Source organism: Moschus berezovskii, chromosome 8, assembly GCF_049115385.1.
Source record: "Moschus berezovskii isolate FMDL1 chromosome 8, NW_MosBer_1.0, whole genome shotgun sequence".
Classification (NCBI taxonomy): domain Eukaryota; kingdom Metazoa; phylum Chordata; class Mammalia; order Artiodactyla; family Moschidae; genus Moschus; species Moschus berezovskii.
The window spans coordinates 103922487-103937678 of NC_142467.1; positions in this window are offsets into that span (position 1 = coordinate 103922487).

The window sequence follows — 15192 nt, forward strand, 5'->3', positions numbered from 1 at the left end:
CAATGGGATGGGGAGGGAGGTGGGAGGGGGGTTCAAGATGGGGGACACATTACACCTGGGGCGGATTCATGTCAATATATGGCAAAACCAATACAATAATGTAAAGTAATTAGCATCCAATTAAAATAAATAAATTTTAAAAAAAAGAATATTGTGTGTGTGGTGGGAGAAGGGGGCTGGGGGGGTTGGGAAGTGCCAGGTTCTGAGCCAGGCACTGAGAGTGCAGCAGTGAGTAAGGCTTACATGGTCTCTGCTCTCAGGGAACTTACAAGTTGATGGAGTGCAGCTTGTGTCATCTTTTTTTATTAATTTTTTATTGAAGCATAATTGTTTTACAGAATGTTGCTGTTTTCTATCAAACCTCAACATGAATCAGCCATAGGTATACTGCAGCTCTAGTGTGGCCTCCTACAGGAAGTCCACCTGATTGCACCCACTCGTTCAGGCATAGCTCAGTTTCTCTTCTGTGTTCTTTTGGACACCCTCCCATCACAGAACTACTCACACTAAGCTGTGATAATCATCTGCTCTCATAGTAAGATTTCAGGGTGTGGTAGACACAGAATAAGTGGTGTTCATTCAAGCCACAAATACTTACCAAGCAACTGCTTCATGACAGAGACTGTACAGCAAGGACCAAGATACACATGATCCCTCTCTCATGAAACTGACATGCATAGGCTAAGAATGACCATCACAAATACAATTTTTTTGGCATAGCCCCTTGGACACAACTGAGCCCAACCTACATTTTACAGAGAAGGAAATGAAGTTCAGGAAGGTGAAATTATTTGCCCAGGGTCATAGAGCCAGCAAAGGACAAAGCAGGATTTAAACCTGGATCTGAGTCCTTGCTCTTTCTCTCTTGCTCCAGGCTACAGACATCCATGGGCTCACCCTGACAACCAAGTGGAGGTGGAGCAAATTATGCTCACTTGACAGGGAAATATGCAAGAAAAAAAGGAGGGGGGGTTGTGTGCTCAGCTGAGGAGTAGATGCAGGGGGTTCAAACCAGCAGTAACTACTCAAGAGTCCTTGGGCATCACAGTCAGCTCCCTTATCTCAAGAGGGACTTCACATCCAGGGGCTCCCTGGGGTTCCCTGGGGCTCCAGTTTCCCCAGGATTGTTCCTCAGGCACCTCCTCCATATATCCATTCAGATGCCGACAGGAAGCAGCACACACGATTTGAAGGAATTTTAACAAAGAAATGACCGTTGATCTCCATTATTCAAAGATTTTGTATTTGTGAATTAACCCAACTCACTAAAATTTACTCCTAATGCCTAGTATACTGTGGTGCTTTCTGGGTTATTTGCAGGAAAAAAAAAAATTTGTGTCTGGACAAATTTGTGTCTGGACCACACATTCCCAGAAGGTCCAACAAGGCAACACTCTGCCTTTCTGTTTTAGGTCTCATCCTTAAACAAGCATCCCTTTTGAGTCTAATTTGTGGCACATTTGTGTGTGTGTGTGTGTGTGTGTGTGTGCGCGCGCGCGCATGCACGCATGCTTTTTGTTGCCAGTTTCCCTGTTTCAAATTGCCCTTGTCATGCCAGAATGCTGTATGGTGATCCTAAGTGCAAGAAAGCTGGCACGTGCCTTAGAGAGAAAATGCATGTGTTACACAAGCTCCCTTAAGGCATAAGTTATGGTGCTGTTGGCCTTGAGTTCAATATTAATAACTCACATTAATGTATAATATATTTTTATTGAACAATATATAATTAAGTGTTGTTGTTTAGCTAAGACATGTTTGACTCTCTTGCGACCGCATGGACTGTAGCCCACCAGACTCTTCTATCCATGGGATTTCCCAGGCAAGGATACTGGAGTGAGTTGCCATTTCCTTCTCCAGAGGATCTTCCCGACATAGGGATGAAACCCACATCTCTTGCATTGGCAGGTGGATTCTTTACCACAAAGCCTGGGAAGCCGTTTGCCATGCAGATACTGGAGGAATAAATGTCTCTATCTCCTCTCCTTCCCTAATGGTCAAAGTCAAAGAGAAATGGAGTCCATTGACTCCATTGGCTCTCCTGGGGCATAGAGCCGTCACCACTCTTCTGACTTCTGAGCCTCTGAAGCGTTCTTCCTGAGCCTGGGGACTGTCCCCTTTGTCTGCATCTCTGTCCATCCATCTTCCCCCAGACACATCACATGGGGATGCGAATATTCCCCTTGTATACGATGCCTTATCCTCTGGGTTGCAACCTGTGACCCTCATCCTAACCAACACAGCCCCAGTTTGTCGCCTCAGCTCACCCAATGTTCCCCGAAAGCATTTTTTGCACAATTCTCTAGGTTGCCTTAGAGCTCACATTTCAGCTCGTGCTCCTAAGTCTAGTATTAGGCACCCAGGAAGCCTCTCAATTACACTAAAAGTAAGTGTCATCAACCCCATGTCAGAGCTGAAGAAATAAAGCAATGGTGACTCAATGGTAAAAGAACCCACCTGCCAATGTAGGACACACAGGAGATGCAGGTTCAATCCCTGGGTTAGGAAGATCCCCTGGAGGAGGAAATAGCAACACGCTCCAGTATTCTTACCTGGAAAATACCCTGGACAGAGGAGCCTGGTGGGCTACAGTCCATGGGATCACAAAAGAGTTAGACATGACTTAGTGACTGAGCACGCACAAAAAAGACTTAAAATGCCACCTAACAAGTGAGGGGTTGAATCTGGACTTTTAAACGTGTGGGGATGTCCCCACAAGGAGATTCTGCACTGCCTCCCAAGAACTGTCCAGGTGTTATTTGCATAAGAATACCTACAGTGCCTACCAAAGATGCAGATTCCTGGGCCACACTCCAGACCTAGAGAATCTGGAACTCAGGAGGCGAGGCCTAGGAATTTGCATTTCTAGTAAGTCTGATGCACACCAGTTTTTTAAATGCATTCCACCCCTGCTGCCAACCTCCCAGGGCCAGCTTCTGCACTGGCCACAGCAGACACTAAAGGAGGGACCCACAAAAATGTTTTCTTTTTCATTTGTTTTAAAGGCAGAAGAAACATATAAATACATAAAAGCAGCCCAGGGCATCTTCCCTACCCAGGGATTGAACCCACGTCTCCTGCATTGGCAGGCAGGTTCTTTACCACTGAACCACCGGTGTTTATTATATATTTATTTTTATGTATTTATACATGCGGCAGGAAGTAGTGAAGAACATGGATACTGGAGTCAGAAATTAGTTCAAACTCTGGTGCTGCCAAGCACTCATTGAGAAACCTTGACCAACTTATTTAATCTCTCTGTACCTCAGCTTCCCCAAAATGTAAAATGGCCATAATCAGATGGTAACTAGACTTACTGTAGTGATCATTTTGCAATGGATATAAATGTTGAACCATTATGTTGTACACCTGAAACTAATATATGTATGTCAACTATACTTCCATTTTTTAAATGTTCATAATAACAGTTTTTACCTCACAGGGCTATGAGAATTAAATGGGATAATCCACTTAAAATGTTTAAGGGGGTAAGAGGGAGATTCACGAGGGAAGGGACATATGTATACCTATGGCTGCTTCATTGCTTTGGCCACCTGATGCAAAGAGCTGACTCATTGGAAAAGACCCTGATGCTGGGAAAGATTGAAGGCAAGAGGAGAAGGGCAGGCAGAGGATGAGATGGTTGGATGTCATCACCAACTCGACGGACATGAGTTTGAGCAAACTCAGAGAGATAGTGAAGGACAGGGAAGTCAGGCGTGCCACAATTCATGGGGTCACACAGAGTTGGACACGACTAAGCAGCTGAACAACAGTGGCTAATTGATATTGATATATAGCAGACACCAACACAATATAAATGTAGTTATCCTCCAGTTAAAAGTAAATAAACCTAAATAAAATAACATGCTTAAGAGAGTGAGAGGAGGTTCAAACAGAGGGGATATATATACATATAGCTGATTCATTTTATTACACAGCAGAAATTAACACATCATAAAACAATTATACTCCAATAAAAGTAAAGACATAATACCAACCAAAAAAATTTTTTTATATTTAAATTAAGTGCTTAAGAGAGTATCTGGCACACAGTGAGCACTCCATAAACAGACAGGACAGATTTTGACCTATGTAATTAGAAGTTTTATAAAGAATGAGAGCAAGGTGTAAATGGATGGATGGAGAAATCTTACTCAGTGGAGACAAAGCAGGTCATAAAAGGTTGCCTTAAAGAGGCTGACTTCTTTATCATCTGAGCCACCAGGGAAGCTCCGTCACGTGACATATGAACATAAATCAGTTAGGTAAGAGCCTACTGCATAGCACAGGGAAATATACTCAATATTTTGTAGTAACCTAGGTAAGAGAAAGGAGAGTAGGGACAAATGTTTCAGGAAAGGGGAACAGCCTGGAGAAGGGTTCTGAGGCAAGAGAGAATGCATATGGTACACTTGGAAAGCTGAAAAAAACAGTTTTAGGATGGTGGCAGACGAGACTGAGTAGGCGGCCAGGGACCCAGTGTTGCAGATCGGATTCCTGCCGTGATGTGGTCCAGACACTTCCTCTCTTATAATTCATTTGAGAGGCCCCCTCCTTTCTTCTGCACATTCTTCCTTGTCTCCTCAGACTGATCTCTGTTATAAAGTTGATTTCTTACATCAAGAATCTCATTAGCATTGATGAACAATTCTGCAAATCACCAATACATTTGAGGGTTCAACTATTGTCAACAGGTGCCTTGAATCCCTCCAGAACACTACACAGTGCCTGGCCTACAAAAGATACATGAAAAGATGCTCAAAATCTCTAATTATTAGAAATTAGATCAAAACTATACTGGGGTGTCACCTCACACCAGTCAGAATAGCCATGATCGAAAAGTCTACAAATAATAAATGTCAAAGAAGGTGTGGAGAAAAAGAAATCCTCCCACAGTATTGGTGGGAATGTAAACTAGTGCAGCCACTATGGAGAACAGTATGGAGATTCCTTTAAAAACTGGAATAAACCTACCATATGACCCAGCAATACCGCTACAGGACATATATCCAGAGGAAGCCATAAGTCAAAAATATACATGCACCCCAATGTTCATCACAGCGTTATTTATAATAGCCAAGACATGGAAGCGATCTAAATGCCCATCAACAGATGAATGGACAAAGACGTGGCATTTTCATACAGTGGAATATTACTCAGTCATAAAACCAGAGTTAAATAATGTCATTTGCGGCAACGTGGATGGAACTAGAGATGATCACACTAAGTGAAGTAAGCCAGACAGAATAAGACAAATATCATATGATATTGCTTATGGGATTCTTTAAAAAGGGTGCAAATGAACTTATTTATAAAACAGAAGTAGGGTTACATGTGTAGAAGACAAACTTAAGGTGACCACTGGATATGCTGCTGCTGCTAAGTCACTTCAGTCGTGTCCGACTCTGTGCGACCCCATAGATGGCAGCCCACCAGGCTCCCCCGTCCCTGGGATTCTCCAGGCAAGAGTACTGGAGTGGGATGCCATCGCCTTCTCCGGCCAGTAAGGGCAAGTATAAATTGGGAGATTGGTATTGACATATACACACTATTCTATGTATTTAAAATAGATAACCAACAAGGACCTCAATGTAGCACAGGGAAGTATACTCAATATTTTGTCATAACCTATAAGGGAATAGTGGAAATGGCAACCCACTCCAGTATTCTTGCCGGGAGAATTCCATGGACAGAGGAGCCTGGCAGGCTACAGTCCATAGGGTCTCAAAGAGTCTGACACGACTGAAGTGACTTCGCACACACATAAGGGAATAGAATGTGAAAAGGAATATATACAGCAAAGCTGAATTACTTTGCTGCACACTTGAAACTAACACAACATTGTAAATTGAGCAAAGTCTTCACTTGGTTTGACTTGGGTGGTCTTGGAGATACTCAGCTTTCTGAGTTCTGACACTCTGACCTGCAGCAGCTGGAGGCTGAGATGGGCAGATCCTATCCCGTTCCACTTGGAGGAAAGAGTCACTTTGGGACTGAAATCTGCAGCACTGACTTTCGCCTCTCTTCATTCACATCTTGGACTACTCTCCCATCACCCTTCCAGTCCCAGGGCCTCTTGTCTCCATTGATTCTGTACCTAAGCCACCCTTTCTCATGATCACCCCCATCCCACACCTCTGCCTGGAAGATCTCTGCTTCAGCATGTCTCTTCCTCAGGGAAGTCTTCCTAGTTATCAGTTGGTCTCAGATACCCATGCTTCTCTCCTCCAGCATACTTATTTCAGCTCCTGATTATGTATTCATTACTGTGATTGTTTTGCTAATGACAGTCTCCACCCAATAAATGTAAGGTCCATGACAGCTTGGATTATATCTAATTTTTATCCATTATATTTACTATGCCTCGAATACAGTAGGCAGTGAATAAATGTAGCAGAAAGAGAAAAGAAAGGAAGAATAGAGGCAGGGAAGGAGAAAAGAAGAGAAAAGGAAGGAAGGAATGGAAGGAGGCAGAGTGGGAGGAAGTCCTACCTAAAAATGGTCCCCAGGATGGAAAAAAACATTCTTTGTGTAACACCATTCAACACCCTGTTTAAAACGTCCTCACAGTTCCAATTTCCCACCCAGGAGCCCTTTCACACACCTGCTGGAATTCTCTCTCATTACTTCCTGTCTCTTTCCTCACCCGTTTCTGAACACAAAAACCTGTTTATGACTCTTCATTGCAAGAGTAACCACAATTGCCATTTCTGCTCGTTCATGGCACTAACACATGACAATTATTCTTTTTATCTTCATCTCATGCCTCATTAATAGCACAATAGCCCTCGTTTATTGCTATTAAGTCATTGCTTCTCACAGTGGTGTGAACCCGGTCCCTTCCCAGAAGAGGCAGCTGAGGTCATTGATAGTATCGGTTTATGGCCACCTCTTTCCCTTCTTTTCTCCTCCACCCTTATCATGAAAGAGACGTGTGAGTACACACACCACTCGGCTTCCAAAACAAACCAACTGACCAGAGCTAATATCCTGGTGCAGAATGAAGAGGCAGGTGTACTGGGGTGTGACGGGCCTTTTCCAAGTCACACAACTAGCTAGTGGAGATCAGTGAGTCTTTAGCGGCCATCCAGGTCATGGATGTTGGTCATCTCAACTAGGAAGTGATGCTGGAGAGAAACAGATGAATTCAAGAAGTATTGATGAAGTAAAATAGAGTGCTTTCCAAATAATGGACCAAGGGATCGAACCCAGGTCTAATGCATTGGCAGGCGGATTCTTTACCGTCTGAGCAAACAGGGAGCCCAAACAATGGACACCATATCATGTATTAGAAATCTAGAAAAATGGTACTGAGGAGCCTATTTGCAGGGCAGGAATAGAGCTATAGATATATACAGAACGGACGTGTAGACACAGTGAGGGGGGGAAGGGGGGGCAAACTGTGTGAGCAGCCTTGATTTCCTACGAATATGCATCTCTTCCACCCACCCTTTACACACACATGCTCACACTCACATGCACATACACCCACATCTACAGCAGACTAGTAGGAATGGGAAAAACTGAGATATGTAGATGTCCAAGGAGTGGGCCAGGTCAGAGAATGTGGCCGTGCTTAATCGATGCACTCAATCAAGTTCAGAGAGAGAAATTCATTGGTTGTCAGACCTGCTTTAGGTCACCCTGAGAAGCTTGTGTGTGTGTTAGTCATTCAGTCACGTCTGACTCTTTGCAACCAAATGGACTGTAGACTTCCAGGCTCCTTTGTCTATGAGATTCTCCAGGCAAGAATACTGGAGTGGGTTGCCAGTTCCTTCTCCAGGGGATCTTCGTGACCTAAGGATTGAACCTGGGTCTCCCACATTGCAGGCAGATTCTTTACCATCTGAGCCACCAGGGAACTGAAAAAATCTGAGAAGCTTGGGTTAACCCATTTATTCTGCTGAGCTCCTTAAGCTGGATCATTCCTCTTTGGTTTCTTTTCATTGTTCTGATGCTTGGACCACGAAGGAAGGAAAATAAGACGACTCATCCTGATACCTTGTTTATGTCGTCGTTGTTGGTTGTTTAGTCGCTCAATCGTGTCTGACTCTTTTGTGAGCTCATGGACAGACTATAGCCCGCCAGGTTCCTCTGTCCATAGGATTTCCCAGGCAAGAATCCTGGAGTGAGTTGCCATTTCCTTCTCCAGTGATCTTCCCATCCAGGGATTGAACCCACGTCTCCTGCACTGGGAGCTGAATTCTTCACCGCTGAGCCATGTGGGAAGTCCAGATTGTTTATATAGGAACATAATACATTTTGTGTGTTTACAACAGTTTACGCATAAGATTTGCCTACAATACCAAATAGATAAGTTAATTGTGTTATTTTTGCTAGTTAATAATTTTAATAAAATTTGCTGGTTTTCTAGTGAAAAAATAAGAGGACTCAGGACTCCGAAACAGCTATCCTGAGTTCAACTGCACCACTGTTGAGAAAACTTACTTTTCTTTTTTTTTCTTGGATTATTAATTTATCATTATTTATTATGCAGAGGAATTTTGGAGGTTATATTTTTTCTCTTTAATTTATTTTAATTGGAGGATAATTCAGTTCAGTTCAGTCACTCAGTCGTGTCCGACTCTTTGCGACCCCATGAATCACAGCACACCAGGCCTCCCTGTCCATCACCAACTCCCGGAGTTCACTCAAATTCATGTCCATCAAGTCGGTGATGCCATCCAGCCATCTCATTCTCTGTCGTCCCCTTCTCCTCCTGCCCCCAGTCCCTCCCAGCATCAGAGTCTTTTCCAGTGAGTCAACTCTTCTCATGAGGTGGCCAAAGTATTGGAGGATAATTACGTTACAATATTACAATGGTTTTTGCCATACACCAATATGAATCGACCATAGGAATACAGGTGTCCACCCCTCCATCCACCCCATCCCTGCAGGTTGTCACAGAGCACCGGCTCTGGTGCCCTGCATCACACATGAAACTTACACTGGTTATCTGTTTTACATATGGTAATGGATATGTTTCAATGCTATTTTCTCAAATCATCCCACCCTCTCCTGCTCCCACTGAGTTTTCTGAACCTCAGTTTTCTCCGAGCTATGTCACAGTTGTCAGCATTTGAGCTCCCATTGTTCAAATGTGCCTGAGAACAGACAGCTGCAAAACTCTGCTCCCCACTGTATTGCAAAACTTGCAAAACTTTGATACCAGTGCCTGAGGCACATGGGTGTATTTCACAACTGTATCGACAGAATCCTGTTTGACAAGATACTGTCTCGTCTAGTCTTGTCAGGCACCCATGGGTTGTTTACCCCCAAGGGAGACTGAGATGATGAGAATGGCCAAGTCTTTGAGCAACACCACCTCCTTTCATCATGAAGACTTCTTACGGCTGCATCTCTCAACACAGGCAGAGGGGGCCCCAGAGATCAGGACCTGAAGTCCAAAGGGAACCATGGACTGATGTCACAGATGAGAAGAGAGGCATGGGCAGACAAGGGGCTCTGTTGCTGCAAAGGCAAATTCATAGATGTGCCCAAGGGGTGAGTATGAGCTCTCTGGGTACATGGCCATTCTCCCGCCATGTCTAAAGGCAGAGCATAGCCACCATGCCTGTGGACTCACAGAATCATAGTGTCGAAGGAGCATATGAAGGTTCAATGAACCATCTCCCCTCACTTTTTTGCAAAACAGTCTGAGAGACTGGGAAGCCTGGGAACTGGGTGTCCTCACACAACATCTGCCTGAGAAATAAGTCCATTTCAGGCCTGAGAAGGCATTGCTGTCACTGTGAATAATGTCAACCCACATCTAAATATCAATCTTGTATTGACTGTGGTTTTACCAGTAGTCATTTATGGATGTGAGAGTTGGACCATAAAGAAGGCTGAGCACCGAAGAATTAATGTTTTCGAATTGTAGTGTTAGAGAAGACTCTGAGAGTCCTTTGGACTTAAAGGGATCAAATCAGTCAATCCTAATGGAAATCAACTCTAAATATCATTGAAAGGACTGATGCTAAATCTGAAATTCCAATATTTTGGCCACATGATACGAAGAGCCAAGTCATTGGCTCATTGATATGATGCTGGGAGAGATTGAAGGCAGGAGGAAAAGAGGGTGGCAGAGGATTAGATGGTTGGATGGCATCACAACTCAATGGATATGAGTTTGAGCAAACTCCGGAAGACAGTGAAGTACAGGGAAGCCTGGCACGGTGCAGGCCATGGGGTCACAAAGAGTCAGACAGGACTTAGCTACTGAACAACCACATGGAATAAGGCGGTGGTTTTTAAGCTTTGATACATGTCAGAGTCACCTGGGACTTTTAAAATTCCTGCAGCACCATACTGTTTGTGACATTTTGTGTCTGACCCCTTTTACTTGAACTTGATGCTTTTAAGATCCATCTATATTGTTGGAGCTGTCCAGTCGCTAAGTCTGCTGTGTATGTCAGAACTTTATTCTTTGTGTCTGAATAATACCTGTCGTATGGATATGCCACATCTTGCTCATGCATTCATCTATTGATAGACATTTGTGTCGCTTCCACCCTTTGGCTATTTCTGAGTAAGAATAGGGAGTTTTCTTAACTAACTTTGTTTTTTAATATTTATAAATTACTTCCTTGACTGCATCAGGTCTCAGTTGCCGCACACAGGATCTTCGCTGCATCTCGTGGGATCTTTCATTGTGGCATTCGGCCTCTAGAGCTCTCAGGCTTCAGGAGTTGCAGCTCACAGGCTTAGCAGCTCCTTGGCACGTGAGATCTTAGCTCCCTGACCAGGGATTGAACCTATGTCCCTTCTATTGCAAAGTGGATTCTTAACCCCTGTGCCAACCAGGAAGTCCCAAGAATAGGCAAATGTTTAGAGGCAGAATTAATCCAGTGTTCTAGTTGCAACTAGGACTTCTCCCTTCTTCTGGGAGAAGGGGAGAATATCCTACCTAACCAGTATAGGGTTTTCATTTGGGATGATGAAAATTTTCTGAAATAGATAGGAGAGATTTTGACACAACATTGTGAATTCAGTCAATATTCCTGAGTTGTATTCTTTAGAATGATTACAATGGGAAATTTTGGTGTTTATGGTTTGATGATGAAGGTGCTCTTTGCTCAATTATGTCCAACTCTTTGTGACCCCATGGACTATAACCTGCCAGGCTCCTCTGTCCAAGGAATTCTCCAGGCAAGAATACTGAAGTGGGTAGCCATTCCCTTCTCCAGAGGATCTTCCCAACCCAGGGATCAAACCCGGGACTCCTGCAGTGCAGGCAGATTCTTTACCATCTGAGCCACCAGGGAAGCCCTATTTATGGCTTCAGTTCAGTTCAGTTCAGTTGCTCAGTCGTGTCTGACTCTTTGCGACCCCATGAATCACAGCACACCAGGCCTCCCTGTCCATCACCAACTCCCAGAGTTCACTCAAACTCATGTCCATCGAGTCAGTGATGCCATCCAGCCATCTCATTCTCTGTCGTCCCCGTCTCTTAAGCCCCATTAAATCAGATGGGCCACAACTGAACCAGGACTCTGGGGTTGGGAGCCATGCTTTAATTTTTTTTTTTTTGCTTTAATTTTTTTCCTTTTTTTATTTATTTCTTTTTTATTTTTGAATTTATTTTTTAACTGAAGGACAATTGCTTTACAGAACTGTGTTGTCTTCTGCCGAACATCAGCATGAATCAGCCATAGGTATACATATGTCCACTCCCCCTTGAACCTCCCTCCCATCTCCCTCCCCACCCCACCCCTCTAGATCATTGCAGAGCCCTGGTTCGAGTTCTTTTTAAAAGTCCCTCAGTGACTCCAAAGTATAGCAAGTTCAAGAACCACTAATGTTAGGAAAGGAGGGAGAACTATGGGAATTAAGCATCCACACTGCCCAGGACTTACTAAGTGCCATCTCCTCCATGACCCACCCATACTCTCACCACCTCAGTCATTTCCTGTCACCTCATCTGGCCTATTTCCATTTTTAACGCATGTCCCCATCGAATTACCTTGTTCATTTGTTTGTTCAGTTATTATCTGTCCCTTCCCACAAAACCAATGGTGTTCAACCTTACAATACGTTTGAATCATCTGGGACCCTATTTTCTTTAATAAATACTTTTTTTCAGGGCAGAAATTGAGATGCAGACATAGAGAAAAGACATGTGGACACAAGGGGATTGGGGAGGCTCGCATGAATTGAGAGAGTACATATATACATTACCATGTGTAAAATGGATAGCTAGTGGGAAGCTGCTGTGTAGCACAGGGAGCTCGTCTCAGTGTTCTGTGATGACCGTGAGAGTTGGGATGGAGTGGGGAGGAGGGAGGCTCAGAGGGAGGTGGTATATGTGTACTTATAGCTGATTCACTTTGTCATACAGCAGAAAATAATACGACATTGTGAAGCAATTATACTCCAATAAAAAAAAAAAGAGGGGGCTTCCTTGATGGCTCAGTGGTAAAGAATCCGTGTCACTGCAGGAGACACAGGAGATGTGAGTTCAATCCCAGATCGGGAAGATCTCCTGAAGAAGGAAATGGCAACCCACTGCAGTACTCTCGCCTGAAAAATCCCACAGACAGAGGAGTCTGGCGAACTACGTCCATAGGGTCACAAAGAGTCAGACACAACTGAGCATGTATGCAATAATAAATATAATTCATCAGCTGTATTAATTGATTAGTTAACTAACAGTTGCCCCAATCCATGCTGACTCATCCTTCTCTGCCTTATGATTCCAGTTCGTACTGCACTAAGATTTCTTAAGCCCCCATTCCACCCCCAAGTCCTGTGTTAGAGTTTTCATACTATGGTCTTGATGAGTGAGGTGGTATTATTCCCAGTTTATACCTATAGGGTTAGGGAGCACTAATATCAATGCTGACAAGACCAGGCTCCCAGTTCGCAGACCTTTACCGAAGGCTTTCCATGAGGCTGGCTGGGCACTGAGTAAACAAGTGTGGCTCACCTTCTCACCAGCCAGCAGTCCTTTGGGGAAGATAGATGTTGAGTCGGCATAATCAGAGCAGTGTCACTGCCCAGTAGAAGTGCAGGGAGCCCTGGAAATTTGGATCTGATCTGGTTCAGGGAGGGTTCAGAGACAGCTTCCTGCAGAAGCTTCACTTCCCCTGACATCCAACTGATCTTTTAACAACCAAGAGTTATTAAATCATCCCCCAGCTTAGAATCCCTCAGTGGCTTCCCATTGCCTATTGAATAGGGGACAAATTCATTTTGCTTTGCCCAGGACTTTTCCAGGTTTTTAGCACTTAAATCCCTGCACCCCAGGAAATCCATCAGTCTTCATTCAAATGGGCCAAGAGGCACATGGAAAGGTGTTCAACATCGCAAATTATTAGAGAGATGCAAATCAAAACTACAAGGAGGTACCACCTCACACCAGTCAAAATGGCTATCATTAAAAAATCCATGAACAATAAATGCTAGAGAGGGTGTGAAGAGCCTACACTGTTGGTGGGAATGTAAACTGGTACAGCCACGATGGAGAACAGTATGGAGATTCCTTAAAAAATTAAGACTACAGATAGCATATGATCTGGCAAATCCACTCCTGGGCACATATCCAGAGAAAAATACAGTCTAAAATGCACTTCAATGTTCACTGCAGCACTGTTTAGAGTCGCCAGGACATGGCAGCAACCTAAATGTCCATCGACAGAGGAATGGATAAAGAGGATGTGGTACATATATACAACAGAATATTACTCAGCCATAAAAAGGAACAAAACTGGGCCACCGGTTGAGACGTGGATGGACCTAGAGACCGTCATACTGAATTAAGTCAGATAAGAAAGAGAAATACCTGATAATATTCCTTACATGGAATCTGAAAAGAAATGATACAAATGAACTTTATTTACAAAACAGAAACATACTCACAGACTTAGAGAATGACTTTAAGGTTTCCAGCGAGAAGGGTGGGAGGGAAGGAAAGTTAGGGAGTTTGGGAATGTACTGTACACTCTGCTATATTTTAAATGGATAACCAACAAGGAGCTACTGTACAGGGAACTCTGCTCAATGCTATGTGGCAGCCTGGATGGGAGGGGAGTTTGGGGGAGAATGGATACTCATATATAGGTTGGCTGAGTCCCTCTGCTGTTCACCTGAAACTGACACAACACTGTTAATCAGCTATACTCCAATTTTAAGTAAAAAGTTTAAAAAAAATCAGTCGAACAAACCAGAATGATTGTTCTCCCTGTGACCCAATCAAATCCAGACTCCTTATAGAAGCTTCAAGTCCCCTTATGATCTCATCCCTTCCTAGACTCAGTTCTTAATATCTGATCACTCACCCAGACTCACCTCTCACCACCCGAACTCACCACTAGCATGCGTGTGCATGTTAAGTCACTTCAGTCACGTCCAATTCTTTACAACCCTATGGACTGTAGCCCAGCAGGCTCCTCTGTCCATGGGATTCTACAGACATGAATATGGAGTGGGTTGTCATACCCTCCTCCAGGGGATCTCCCTGATCCAAGAATCAAACCTGACTATCTTACATCTCCTGCATTGACAGGCAGGATTTTGCCACTAGCGCCACCCACTTACACTTTATCCTCTAGTCCCACACGGTAGACATGGTACCCTGAAGCCGCTGAGCTCTCTCCTTCACCTCTGCTATTGCCCATGCTGAGATCTCCCTGCAATAACTGCCTCCCCCAAATGCCCACCTGGAAAGCACCTTCTCATTCCTCAGGTCTCCTGTGAAATGCTAGCTTCTCTAGGAAGCCAACCTGCAACTCTATATAATCTTATGCATCCATCCCTCCAAAGAGTCTTTACACCAGGTTGTCTTTCTCTTGGTAATTGTCAGATAACTCTGATTAATGTAATTAATCAGTACTGCAGACAATGACTGCAGCCATGAAATTAAAAGACACTTACTCCTTGGAAGAAAAGCTATATCAAACCTAGACAGCATATTAAAAAGCAGAGACATCACTTTACCAACAAAGGTCTGTATAGTCAAACTATAGTTTTTCCAGTAGTCATGTATGGATGTGAGAGTTGGACCATAAAGAAGGCTGAGCACCGAAGAATCGATGCTTTCAAATTGTGGTGCTGGAGAAGACTCTTGACAGCTCCTTGGACAACAAGGAGATCAAACCAGTCAATCTTAAAGGAAATCAACCCTGAATATTCATTGGAAGGACTGATGCTAAAGCTGAAGCTCCAATAACTTTGGCCATCTGATGTGAAGAG